Raw genomic sequence first — 12,217 nt, 5'->3', positions numbered from 1 at the left:
CGAGTTAATGCAATTTGCAGTGAAGTTGGATAGAGGAAGCATCACTGCCATAACACTAGTATATGACTTGGGGTAAAAGAATGGCAGTTTTTTTTTTTTTAGGTACTTTGATTTTGCTTTGTGACTCATGCCTTATTTGCAGTATATATGCCTCGTGAATAAGGACTTTGGGAATGGATGAACAGTCCATCAGATTTCTTAAAGCGATCCTGCCAGTCACCTTAAATGATCTCAGCAGCAATAATCTGCGATGGGATTGCTATTATACTCTCCTATCTGCTGTCTCCTACCTTCACTGTGTTCAAGAGTAGGCTCTTCAGTATTCAGCACTTCCATTAGTGTTGGATACATATGTACCCCCCTGCATACCATACCTCCATGCTCTGGCCCCTAAAGCCCCTGTACACACAGGCCGAATGTCGGGAGACATTGGCCGGTTCAAAAAAAGAACTGTCCGACATTCATCCTGTGTGTATGTCGGTTTGGCCGACTTCTGTCGGACGTGCATGCTGGAAAGCCAGCAGCCGACTGACTCCTGATCAGTGCTCTCAGCCAATGGCAGAGAGCTCTGATCGGAGTGTTCTGGTGGGGGCTGTCCCCCTGTCAGAACACAGCAGATCAGCCGGAGAAATTGCTGAACTAACCTTGCATGGTTAGTACAGTGGCTCTGACCGGAGCTGACAATTTTGATAGTGTATACCCGGCTTAACGTTCCTTATAGGCACAACAATGACCTTGATTGGACAATAGGACCGTGACACACAGTAGGAAGTGTGGAATACTGAAGAGTCTAAAGAAGGTAGCAGATCTTGAATGGAGTGAAAGTTGGTGGCATGAACCTCCAAAGAAAGGTGAGTAAAATGACTTTTACCTTTTTAGAGTGGTAAGGTGTCAGAACCTTTGCCAGGTATATTTGACCCTCTGTGTCTCAGCTGGTGTTCATTATTGTCAGGATTGAAAGTAAAAACTTTGAGGGGCAGGAGGCGGAGCTTAGCAGAGCAGACATGCATTGTTAGAGCTCCACACCGCTGAGGAGAGAAGAGAAGGACAAAGCGGAGCCTGCAGGCTCAAAAGGTATCCATTTGAACCTTTTTGCCCCAGGGAACAAACTGTGAAAGTTTGGGCAGGAAATATGGTACTGGGAGGAAACAAAAATCACCTCACAAAGAGCTCACAGGCACTCACTGCAGCTGAAGCAGCTCCAGTCACCTCACAATATACAGCACCAGGGCGCTCTCACAGACAGAAAATGTCACAGCAAGACTCTCCATTTGAGTCAGATACAGAACAAATCCTCTCACAAACTTCTCCACAAGACTCCTCAGCATCCCCAATAATATTATTACAATTTGAAAAGATGCTTCATAAGGCTTTAAAACAAACCTCAGACCAAATAACAAAAAGCCTAACCAAAGAAATAAGAGAGCTGGGAAACCGCACCGCAGCCTTAGAAATAAAAATGGATGAAATTGAAATTACAACCCAAGAAAATATAACAGAATTGGAACAATTAAAAAAAGAGAATTTAATACTTCAAACTAAGCTCGAAGATTACGAAAATAGAGCCAGACGTTCAAACCTGCGCATAAGGGGAATACCTGAAACTGTGACAGACCTGCAATCTACTATTACTGCTCTATTACAAGAACTAAAGCCAGATATCCCTATTGAACGTTTAGAACTGGACAGAGTACACAGAGCCCTCACAGCCAAAAAGAAAGATGGACCCCCACGTGATATAATCACAAAATTTCATTATTACAGAACGAAAGAACAAATACTAATTGCTGCAAGAGAAAAAAAGGAACTTAATTTTCAAGGACACAATTATCAAATTTTTGCTGACCTATCCCAACTTACTATTACTAAAAGACGATCCATGAAACCCCAACTAATGGAACTGCAACGCCACAACATTATGTATCAATAGGGCTTCCCCTTTTCAGTCAGATTTAACTACCAAGGTACAATTTACAGAAGCAGATCAGCAGATGAACTACAACAAACCCTTTTAAAATTAAATCTGACAGAACCCACAAACAGCAACACTCCCACACGCAGAAGAATGGCATCATCTTCACCTTCAGGCAGCACCCAGAAAATTTCAGAACAAAATGGGAAGCATCATTCTCACAAAAAAGGCCGTTATGCCACATCATCCATGGACCAAGAAGATTCAATGGACTGACATCCTAATTCCTGATATCTCTTCATTTATTATACTAAGAGATGGTTCTCTATAAAAAACCTATATTTATAACTGAATGTAACTGCATTCTGATAGTCACACACTGTGTGGGATCATGTTACATTCCAGTTATATTTCTTATTACTTCTGATTCATATAGCCTTAGAATATATAAGTGAAATAAGGAAATTCTTGTTCAGTTATATATTATCAGGTAATAACAATAGATTTATTACTTTTTAAGACAAATATGTTCAATAACCCAGAAGTAATGGAAGCTTTTTCTTTCTTTTCTTAAAACAAATATATTATTACCTAACTAGTTCCTAGAATTATGTTTTTGTTTATTCTAATCTGAAGCAATACAACCTCAATTTTATGAGTTAACATATCTAAACAGTTACATATGAATAAAATATGTAATTGTTTACTCTAAAAGGGTTAAAATCCCAAAATAATTCAAACTATCTTCATCAATACCAAAGTTATTAACAGTACCTTTCTAACTGAATTATTTAGCCTAGGGCAAGACTAACCATATACAACCACCCTGGAATAAATAATTTCAACAAAAACTATATTCTGCACTCCAATTAATGAAACATCATTTTGATGTCTTTTGACATAGCACTTCTCTCCTGTAAGCGGAAGATCCGTGTACCCCCATTAGCCCTCCTCATTCTCCCAACCATATTATGTGGGAGTGTGACGAAGGCACTTATTCCCCTGAGAGAGATATTTATTCTCTTTCACGGGTAAATTGTGATTACTTGCAAAAAATAATTTATACAATGTATCATCTAATCTCATATGTTTTTTGTTTACTCTTTACTCCAGAATTCACTGGTTTCTTTTCTATCTATTCATCTCTTCAGTCCACACAGGTTGATCTGCGCAGTCAGCTCTGCAGAACAAAAAGTAAGTCAAAACTATTTGATCTGTTGCCATGGCACCACTGAATATACTTTTCCTGAATGTTCAGGGAATAAATGTCCCTCAAAAAAGGACCAAAGCCTTCCGTACTTTCCATAACAAGAAGGCTCACATAGTATGCCTCCAAGAAACACACTTCACCAAAGATTCTACTCCAAAATATATTTCTCCTTTTTATCAACAAATTTACACGGCTTCTGCCTGTACCAAGCAAAGGGGAACTCTAATTGCATTTCACCGATCCACACCATTCACCTTATCATCAGAAATTAAAGACCCAGAAGGTAGATACCTGATACTCATGGGTTATATAATGGATACAGCAATCACGGTGATTTCCTACTACGCTCCTAACAAACAACCTACACCATTCCTCTCTCATATATTACAAGTGATTAATACACACAAAATAGGAACAGTGATAATGTGTGGGGATTCGAACCAGGTCCTCCTCCCATTTCTAGATAAATCACCTTTTACACCATCCAAAATAACCTCTAGATTACCTTTTTCTCAACTCCTTTCCAAATACAATCTGGTAGATTCGTGGAGAGAAAGTAACCCAATGAAAAAGAAATTCACTTATTTCTGGCACCCTCATCAAACCTTCACCAGAATAGATCATATTTTTCTAACAATAGGAATGATACCAGAAATTATTGCATCAGATATAATTCCGATTCCGTGGTCTGACCATAATGCAGTATACACTACTATAGCCTCAGCCATACCAAAAGCGCATGACCCAACGTGGTACTTACCGGACATAATGCTCAAACACCCACTACATCAGATGGCCATTGAACAAGCTTTAAAGGAATACATATCAATTAATAATACAACAGACATCTCCCCAATAACACTGTGGGAAGCTCATAAGCCTGTCTTGCGTGGTACAATACAAAGACAAATGGCACTATTTAAACGGGAACGCAAAAATCTAGCAAAAAAACTAGAACTCAATTTTAATGCAGCCTACATATCATTTCAAGATAATCCATCTCAGAGTACAAAATCTCATCTGGAAAAATCTAGATTGGAATACGATCTATTTCTCACTGAGTCAGTTGATAAATCCCTCAAACGCTCCAAACACAATTTCTACATGAATACAAACAAACCAGGTACATATTTGGCTCGGGCATTAAATTCAACTAACAAATCTTTCAAACCAATACGTTTGAAATTATCAAAAAATGTTTACACTTGTAATCCAGTTAAAATAGTCCATAAATTTCACTCACATCTCGCAACTTTATACAAGACAAACAATGAATTTAATCCTACAGAGGCTGAATCCTTCTTCTCAAAAATAACCTTACCTGAGTTATCTCAGAATCAAAAAAGCAGTTTGGATGAGCCTATAACTATAGATGAAGTTGCTAACGCCATAAAAGACCTAAAACTTAACAAAAGACCAGGCCCAGACGGCTACTCGGCTTTATACTATAAAACATTCTCAGAAATACTCTCTCCCATTCTCACTGAAACTTTTAACAAACTTCTAGATGGACATTCTTTTCGGCAAGAAACACTAATGGCAATTGTTTGTATGATCCCAAAACCCCTTTCTGATGATACTTCCTGTGTGAATTATCGGCCTATCTCTCTGTTAAACCTCGATATTAAGTTATTAGCAAAAATAATAGCAAAACGCCTCAATAGCATTATAGGAAAATTAATACATAGAGATCAAGTAGGCTTCATGCCAAATAGACAGGCAGGCGATAATATACGCAGGGCAGTGTTATTGGCACATATTGCTAAAAAACGGAAAATCCCTTTATGTTTTCTATCTCTCGATATTAAGAGGGCATTTGACACAGTATCCTGGCAATATATGCAATATTCATTACAAAAATGGGGTTTTGGACCCCACTTTTTAACATGGATCAAAGCATTATATAATAAACCCAAAGCCTATATAAAATATGCTGGATACAAATCTGAAGCCTTTAATATCGAAAGAGGTACCCGACAGGGTTGCCCATTATCTCCCTTATTATTTGCCCTTATACTCGAACCCATGGCCCAATACATCAGAACAAACCAAACTATAACTGGCATTGAAGTAGGAGGTATTACACACAAATTATGTATATTTGCAGACGATATATTACTTTTTCTATCATCACCACAGGTCTCTGGTCCTAACTTAATACCAGCTCTTGATGGATTTGCAGCCCTATCCGGCCTGATGATTAATCCTAAGAAATGCCTAGTGCTTAATATTTCACTCACAAACATGGAATTGATCCCGGCTAGGGCTGCACTCCCATTCACATGGGCAGAAAAATCAATCCCATATCTTGGAATTCATTTAACAGCATCTCATTCTGACTTATTCTCAACCAATTATCCTCCTGTATTAAGACAGATCACAAATCTAATAAAACAATGGTCGCAACTTCCTTTATCCTGGATAGGGAAGATTAATGCAATCAAAATGACTATTCTACCCAAATTGCTTTATCTATTCAGAGTCCTCCCTATTCCAATTCCTTCCTATTTTTTGAGAATAGTACAAAAAAGAGCAACTTCGTTTATATGGGGCTCTTCTAAACCACGTATACCTATACACACACTGCATCTTCCCAAAAATAAAGGAGGCCTAGGATACCCTAATTTTACTAACTACTACAGAGCAGCACATTTGGCCAGTCTGTCCAAATACCATGCAAAACAGGAAATCCCATTATGGGTATTTATAGAGGCTTCAGAAAATGACCCTCTATTAATATCAAATTTATTATGGCTTGATCCTAAAGACCGCTTTAAAATTCATAATCCCATAACTAAACACTTCTTATCTCTCTGGGATAAACTAAAAACCAAATATCAGTTACAATCTCCACACAATCCTCTCCTTTCTTTTATCAGAAATCCAGCCTTTTATCCGGCATGGATCTACCCAAATTCTTTTAAAGCTTGGACAATATCAGGCATTCAGACACTAAATGACTTCATAGCATCTAAATCATTCCTTTCATTCCCATCGCTTAGAGAAAAATATGATCTACCAAACTCTGAGATATTTAGATATCTCCAAATCAAAAATTTCTATACACCATTCCTAAAGGGGGATACACCATTATCCCAATTATCCATTTTTGAATCAATCTGTACAAAAGATCCATTTGCTAAAGGTACAATTTCATCACTTTATAATCAATTATATGGAGTAGCAAATCTTAATAGACCCTCTTACGTTCAGAGGTGGGAGGAGGACCTGGGATGAACTTTAGAAGAAACGGACTGGTCTAACATATGGCTCACATCTAAGTCATCTTCACCCAACATCTTAGCACTGGAGACAAATTATAAAGTCCTAACTCGCTGGTACCTTGTACCCGCTAGAGTGGCAAAATATTCACCTAATACCTCAGCTCTTTGTTTTCGAGGATGCCCAGAAATAGGCACATATTTACACATATGGTGGACGTGCCCAGTAATCCAAACCTTATGGAAGGAAGTCTTCGTGATTGCATCTAAAATATTTAAAAAAATAATACAACCAGATCCATATTTAACTTTACTTAATCTAAAACCGGAATGGTTAACACTCTCTCAATTCAAACTTATGATCCAACTAATAACGGCTGCAAAACAAACAGTGGCCAAGGCATGGAAATCTCCTACATTGGTACTAGCAGAAACAATTCACAGAATGAATAATACAATGTCCCATGCTAAGATGGTTGCCATCGATCAAAATCAAATTCCAAAATTTGAAAAACTTTGGCATCCTTGGATAAAACAACAGTTCCTGTCAAACTTCAATGACTCTGTCCTGTTGCCATGGTAACAGATTAAATGACTTACAGAGACACCCATTCTAAGGCTTCAAAGAGAACTAAAAAGAATAATAAACTGACGAGCGGGACAACCTCGTGGACCATACCTCTACCTTTCAACCCTTTTTCTTCTTTCTCTTTCCTTTTCTCCACCTTACGATTAAAGCTCATTATCAGAATTTATTTGACCTATATACACTCTACTTGTAAACAATATGTATAATAGGTATAAATCATTTAAATACCTACAAAAGTAACTAAGGAAATGATATATATCTTTAATTTAGGTTTACGTGAACCCAATGTTTAATATTTGAAATTTCATGATATTTACCTATATAAACCCTACTGTAAAACAATGAGCTTACTTTATAGATCCTTGTAAACTTACTTTATGTATCTTTATAACATTGTATACTCAATAAACTTCTTTTGACAAGGAAAGTAAAAACTTTTTGCTGTCACTAGAACAAGAATGGAGGGGAAAATGGAACACTTATTCTAGTAAATACTAAGAGGCGATTTACCTCACTTTGGGGAGATTTCTTCTTGAATGGGACATGGATGCAATAAAAAAAAAAAAACTCTACTAAAAGGGGTTTTAACCATTCCCTACTCTGTGCAAAAAGAAAAAAAAATTTTGGTTATGCATGCACTAGTTCATCAAAGTTTACAGCAATAAAAACACTTTAATTTTCACTTTTTCTTAGGATGGCCATACATTATACAATTTTGTTTTATACAATTTTCCTTCAGATTTACCAAAACCATATAATATGATTTTAAATCTAAACACTTTCAATTTGTATGTAATCAGGCAGGCCCTTGCACTACATAGTTGAAGTTAAATCTAAAGCAAATTGAATAATGTATGGCCAGCTTTAGTAGCTTGTCACCAGCTGGCAGAACTGAACTGAAGTAGCCCCCCTCAATCAGGTACCTATCCAAGATTTAGACTGTTCATTATGAACAGGCTAGGTCTTGTACTTCTAGTGCCTGGACGGCTTCTTATCCGAGTACCACAAATTGAGAGAGCTATTTAATTTGTTTTTGGTATTTAAAGCAAACTCGCCCATCCATCCATGTCTCAATTCTTTATTTTGTTGAGAAATCACTCAAACAGCCCCCTAGCATTGCTAGCCACAGCCATCTTGAGCAAGGGCAGATGATTCATGTAGCATTTACTTCCTGGAATCCATCTGTCCTTAGCTGAGAAAACCCCTCCTCCGGAGCGGAAAAAAAAATGCCCATAAAGACTCATAGGATGTATGACATTCATTTGCCTAAGCCAGAAACCAGGAAGTAACTAAAGAAATGTAAAAAAAAAAAATAAATTATAAAATATATAAATTATATATAACATACTTTCCTATCTATTTACAAATGCTATCAGCATAAAGATTAGTTAAAGTGTTACTAAACCCTGCATTTACTATATCTGATCTTTCACAGTGCACAGAACATGGAAATGCAATTTTTCTAGTAAATATAAACTGCTTAATACCTTTTCTCATCCACAGTATATAGCAATCTTGTGACTTCAGTCAGTGTCTAGTTAATGCTTGTAGGAGGAGTTTTCATTCTCTTCTGACTGTCCTATGAGGCTGCAGGACCCCTGACCCTCTGTCTGGACAGTGCTGATTGGTCCTGTGCCAATCACGTGCACCTTCCCAAGAAAAAAAAAAAAATAGCAATACACACCAAACTGAGCATGACTCCAAAGGCTCTGTTTTATCACGGGATGGATTGGGTATTGGTACAGTGGAAGAAGGGGAGGATCAGAGAAGACAGGATCAAACATCTTTTTTTACACAATGTGGAGGATTGACCCCTTAGGTTCCACAGTGAGTATAACAAGCATGCTTTACTGCATACAGTGGGGACGGAAAGTATTCAGACCCCCTTAAATTTTTCACTCTTTTTTATAATGCAGCCATTTGCTAAAATCATTTAAGTTCATTTTTTTCCTCATTAATGTACACACAGCACCCCATATTGACAGAAAAACAGAGTTGTTGACATTTTTGCAGATTTATTAAAGAAGAAAAACTGAAATATCACATGTTCCTAAGTATTCAGACCCTTTGCTCAGTGTTTAGTAGAAGCACCCTTTTGATCTAATACAGCCATAAGTCTTTTTGGGAAAGATGCAACAAGTTTTTCACACCTGGATTTGTGGATCCTCTGCCATTCCTCCTTGCAGATCCTCTCCAGTTCTGTCAGGTTGGATGATAAACGTTGGTGAACAGCCATTTTTAGGTCTCGCCAGAGATGCTCAATTGGGTTTAAGTCAGGGCTCTGGCTGGGCCATTCAAGAACAGTCACGGAGTTGTTGTGAAGCCATTCCTTCGTTATTTTAGCTGTGTGCTTAGGGTCATTGTCTTGTTGGAAGGTAAACCTTTGGCCCAGTCTTAGGTCCTGAGCACTCTGGAGAAGGTTATCGTCCAGGATATCCCTGTACTTGGCCGCATTATTCTTTCTCTCGATTGCAACCAGTCATCCTGTCCCTGCAGCTGAAAAACACCCTCACAGCATGATGCTGCCACCCCCATGCTTCACTGTTGGGACTGTATTGGACAGGTGATGAGCAGTGCCTGGTTTTCGCCACACATACCTCTAAGAATTAAGGCCAAAAAGTTCTATCAGACCAGAGAATCTTATTTCTCACCATCTTGGAGTCCTTCAGGTGTTTTTTTAGCAAACTCCATGCAGGCTTTCATGTGTCTTGCACTGAGGAGAGGCTTCCGTCCGGCCACTCTGCCATAAAGCCCTGACTAGTGGAGGGCTGCAGTGATGGTTGACTTTTTACAAATTTCTCCCATCTCCCGACTGCATCTCTGGAGCTCAGCCACAGTGATCTTTGGGTTCTTCTTTACCTCTCTCACCAAGGCTCTTCTCCCCCGATAGCTCAGTTTGGCCGGACGGCCAGCTCTAGGAAGGGTTCTGGTCGTCCCAAACGTCTTCCGTTTAAGGATTATGGAGGCCACTGTGCTCTTAGAAACCTTAAGTGCAGCAGAATTTATTTTTGTAACCTTGGCCAGATCTGTGCCTTGCCACAATTCTGTCTCTGAGTTCTTCAGGCAGTTCCTTTGACCTCATGATTCTCATTTGCTCTAACATGCACTGTGAGCTGTAAGGTCTTATATAGACAGGTGTGTGGCTTTCCTAATCAAGTCCAATCAATATAATCAAACAAAGCTGGACTCAAATGAAGGTGTAGAACCATTTCAAGGATGATCAGAAGAAATGGACAGTTAAATATATGAGTGTCACAGCAAAGGGTCTGAATACTTAGGACCATGTGATAGTTCAGTTTTTCTTTTTTAATAAATCTGCAAAAATGTCAACAATTCTGTGTGTTTCTGTCAATATGGGGTGCTGAGTGTACATTAATGAGGAAAAAAAATGAACTTAAATGATTTTAACAAATGGTTGTAATATAACAAAGAGTGAAAAATTTAAGGGGGTCTGAATAATTTCCGTCCCCACTGTATACAGACTGATTAAAGTTCTGCGTTAAAGGTGATGTAAACTAGCAGGAACTGAAGCATTCAAAGTAAACAAATGTCTTCATAAAACAGACAGTTTAAAGCTATTACATAGACCGATTAATGGAGGAGATCGGGCAGTTTTAGGTGTGGTCTACCAATTTTGAATGTTATTTATGGGAATAGAATGATGGTGAGGATAAACATGCAAACATTCCCTTACACTAATATATATATATATATATATATATATATATATATATATATATATATATATATATATATATATATATATATATATATATACACACATCTGCTAGCCATAGTACCTATACAATTCAGATATGTCTTACCATATGAATTGCACGTAAAAAAAAAATGGCTTCTAAGTGATAAGACTTGTAGTGAATTTATATAATACAACCGTTGGAGATAACTGAAAAGGGGCTAATGTATGAAACCTTTCTTTCTTCATTCTTGGTTGACCTTTGTGTGCTCTGCCAAACAGGTTAACTTTTCTATAAATATCTATGAATAAAATGGCATTTTAGGATTAGTGGATTTGGTACAGCCTTGTTTTGAGACATGCAGTGGAAGTGATGTAAAATCAGCATGGCTTATTCTGCTATGACAGTCTTGTCACAATGTAATGCAATCTAACTGGAGGATTTTCACATCTAGGCCAGCCCGCACTTTGTCTGAACTGTGTTTTATGTCCTCATTTGACTCTGAAATGCCTCCTCGGAAAATTCAACCATCCTTTCCCACTTAATGGGATGCAAAATAAGACGCGGCTTCCTGGAATAATGTATTTTTAACAAAGAGTAACCCAGGGACAAAGTTACAGGAGAAAACACATCAAATAAATTGATTTAGTCTTGTCTCCAAAATAGGTAGCGTAAATGGCATGCCTTTGTTAACAGCATGCTGTAGACATGACTCATTTAAATTATCTGTTAGGGATAGTCATCCGCTAATAACGATGTGTGTCAATATGGCAAGCCGTAAACAAATTTTTTGGCAAGATCTTTATGTTCTCTCCAGTCCAGTGCAAGTTACTTCCAGTCTTCTGATTGAAGTCACAATTTAAAAAAAAAAAATATGTATATATGTATATATGTGTATGTATATATATATATATATATATATATATATATATATATATATTTTTTTTTTTTTTTTTAAATCTGAATCCATTGTTTCCTAAGCTAATTTTGCTCCTGTGGGATCTGTTATTGGAAACTTTGAAGTGATAGCTTTTTCTGGTATGTTTGATTACGAATTGCAACCTGTATTGTCCTTAAAAATAAATCATTTTCATCTACATGCTGCCACTGCTGGTGGCACTTTGTTCTATTATATAGTCACTAACATTCAAAAACAAAAATTCCAAGTCTTCCTGGTTGTGCAATTAGAAAGTGGGAAGCTCCATCTAAGTGCAGCAGACCGACAATTTTTAGGAAGCTCATAAATTGGCAACTCACATGTTAAAAACAGCAACTTCCTTATCAAAAACGGTTAAATACCGGTGTCTTCTCTTTCCCAGTTCCCACTGTGTACCAGGCAGCCACCATTGTGCGTCTGTGGATACTGTAGAAGCCAAAGCCGACAAACCAAAGCCAAGAAGCCAAAGAGTAATGCAATCCAGCTTGGAGCGCTTCCCCGATGCAGGGGAGGAAGTGACGTCAATCCAGGGGCACCGAGCAGTGTATGAGGGTGGTTTTGCGTTATGGAACATGCGCAGACAAATCTGATCCACACTCATACACTGCTCTGTGCCCCGGAATTGACGTCACTTCCGCCCCTGCGCCGGC

The 12,217-nt window shown here is 37.9% G+C and overlaps 1 protein-coding gene across 2 annotated transcripts in view; it reads left to right on the top strand.

Annotated features, from left to right (window-relative positions):
• PPP3CA (protein phosphatase 3 catalytic subunit alpha) overlaps positions 1-12,217 on the top strand; it is a 374,245-nt gene that overhangs the window by 213,822 nt on the left and 148,206 nt on the right. The gene's annotated exons all lie outside the window — the stretch shown is intronic.

This window comes from Aquarana catesbeiana, linkage group LG01, assembly GCF_042186555.1.
Source record: "Aquarana catesbeiana isolate 2022-GZ linkage group LG01, ASM4218655v1, whole genome shotgun sequence".
Classification (NCBI taxonomy): Eukaryota; Metazoa; Chordata; class Amphibia; order Anura; family Ranidae; genus Aquarana; species Aquarana catesbeiana.
This window is presented reverse-complemented; position numbering and strand designations above follow the sequence as displayed.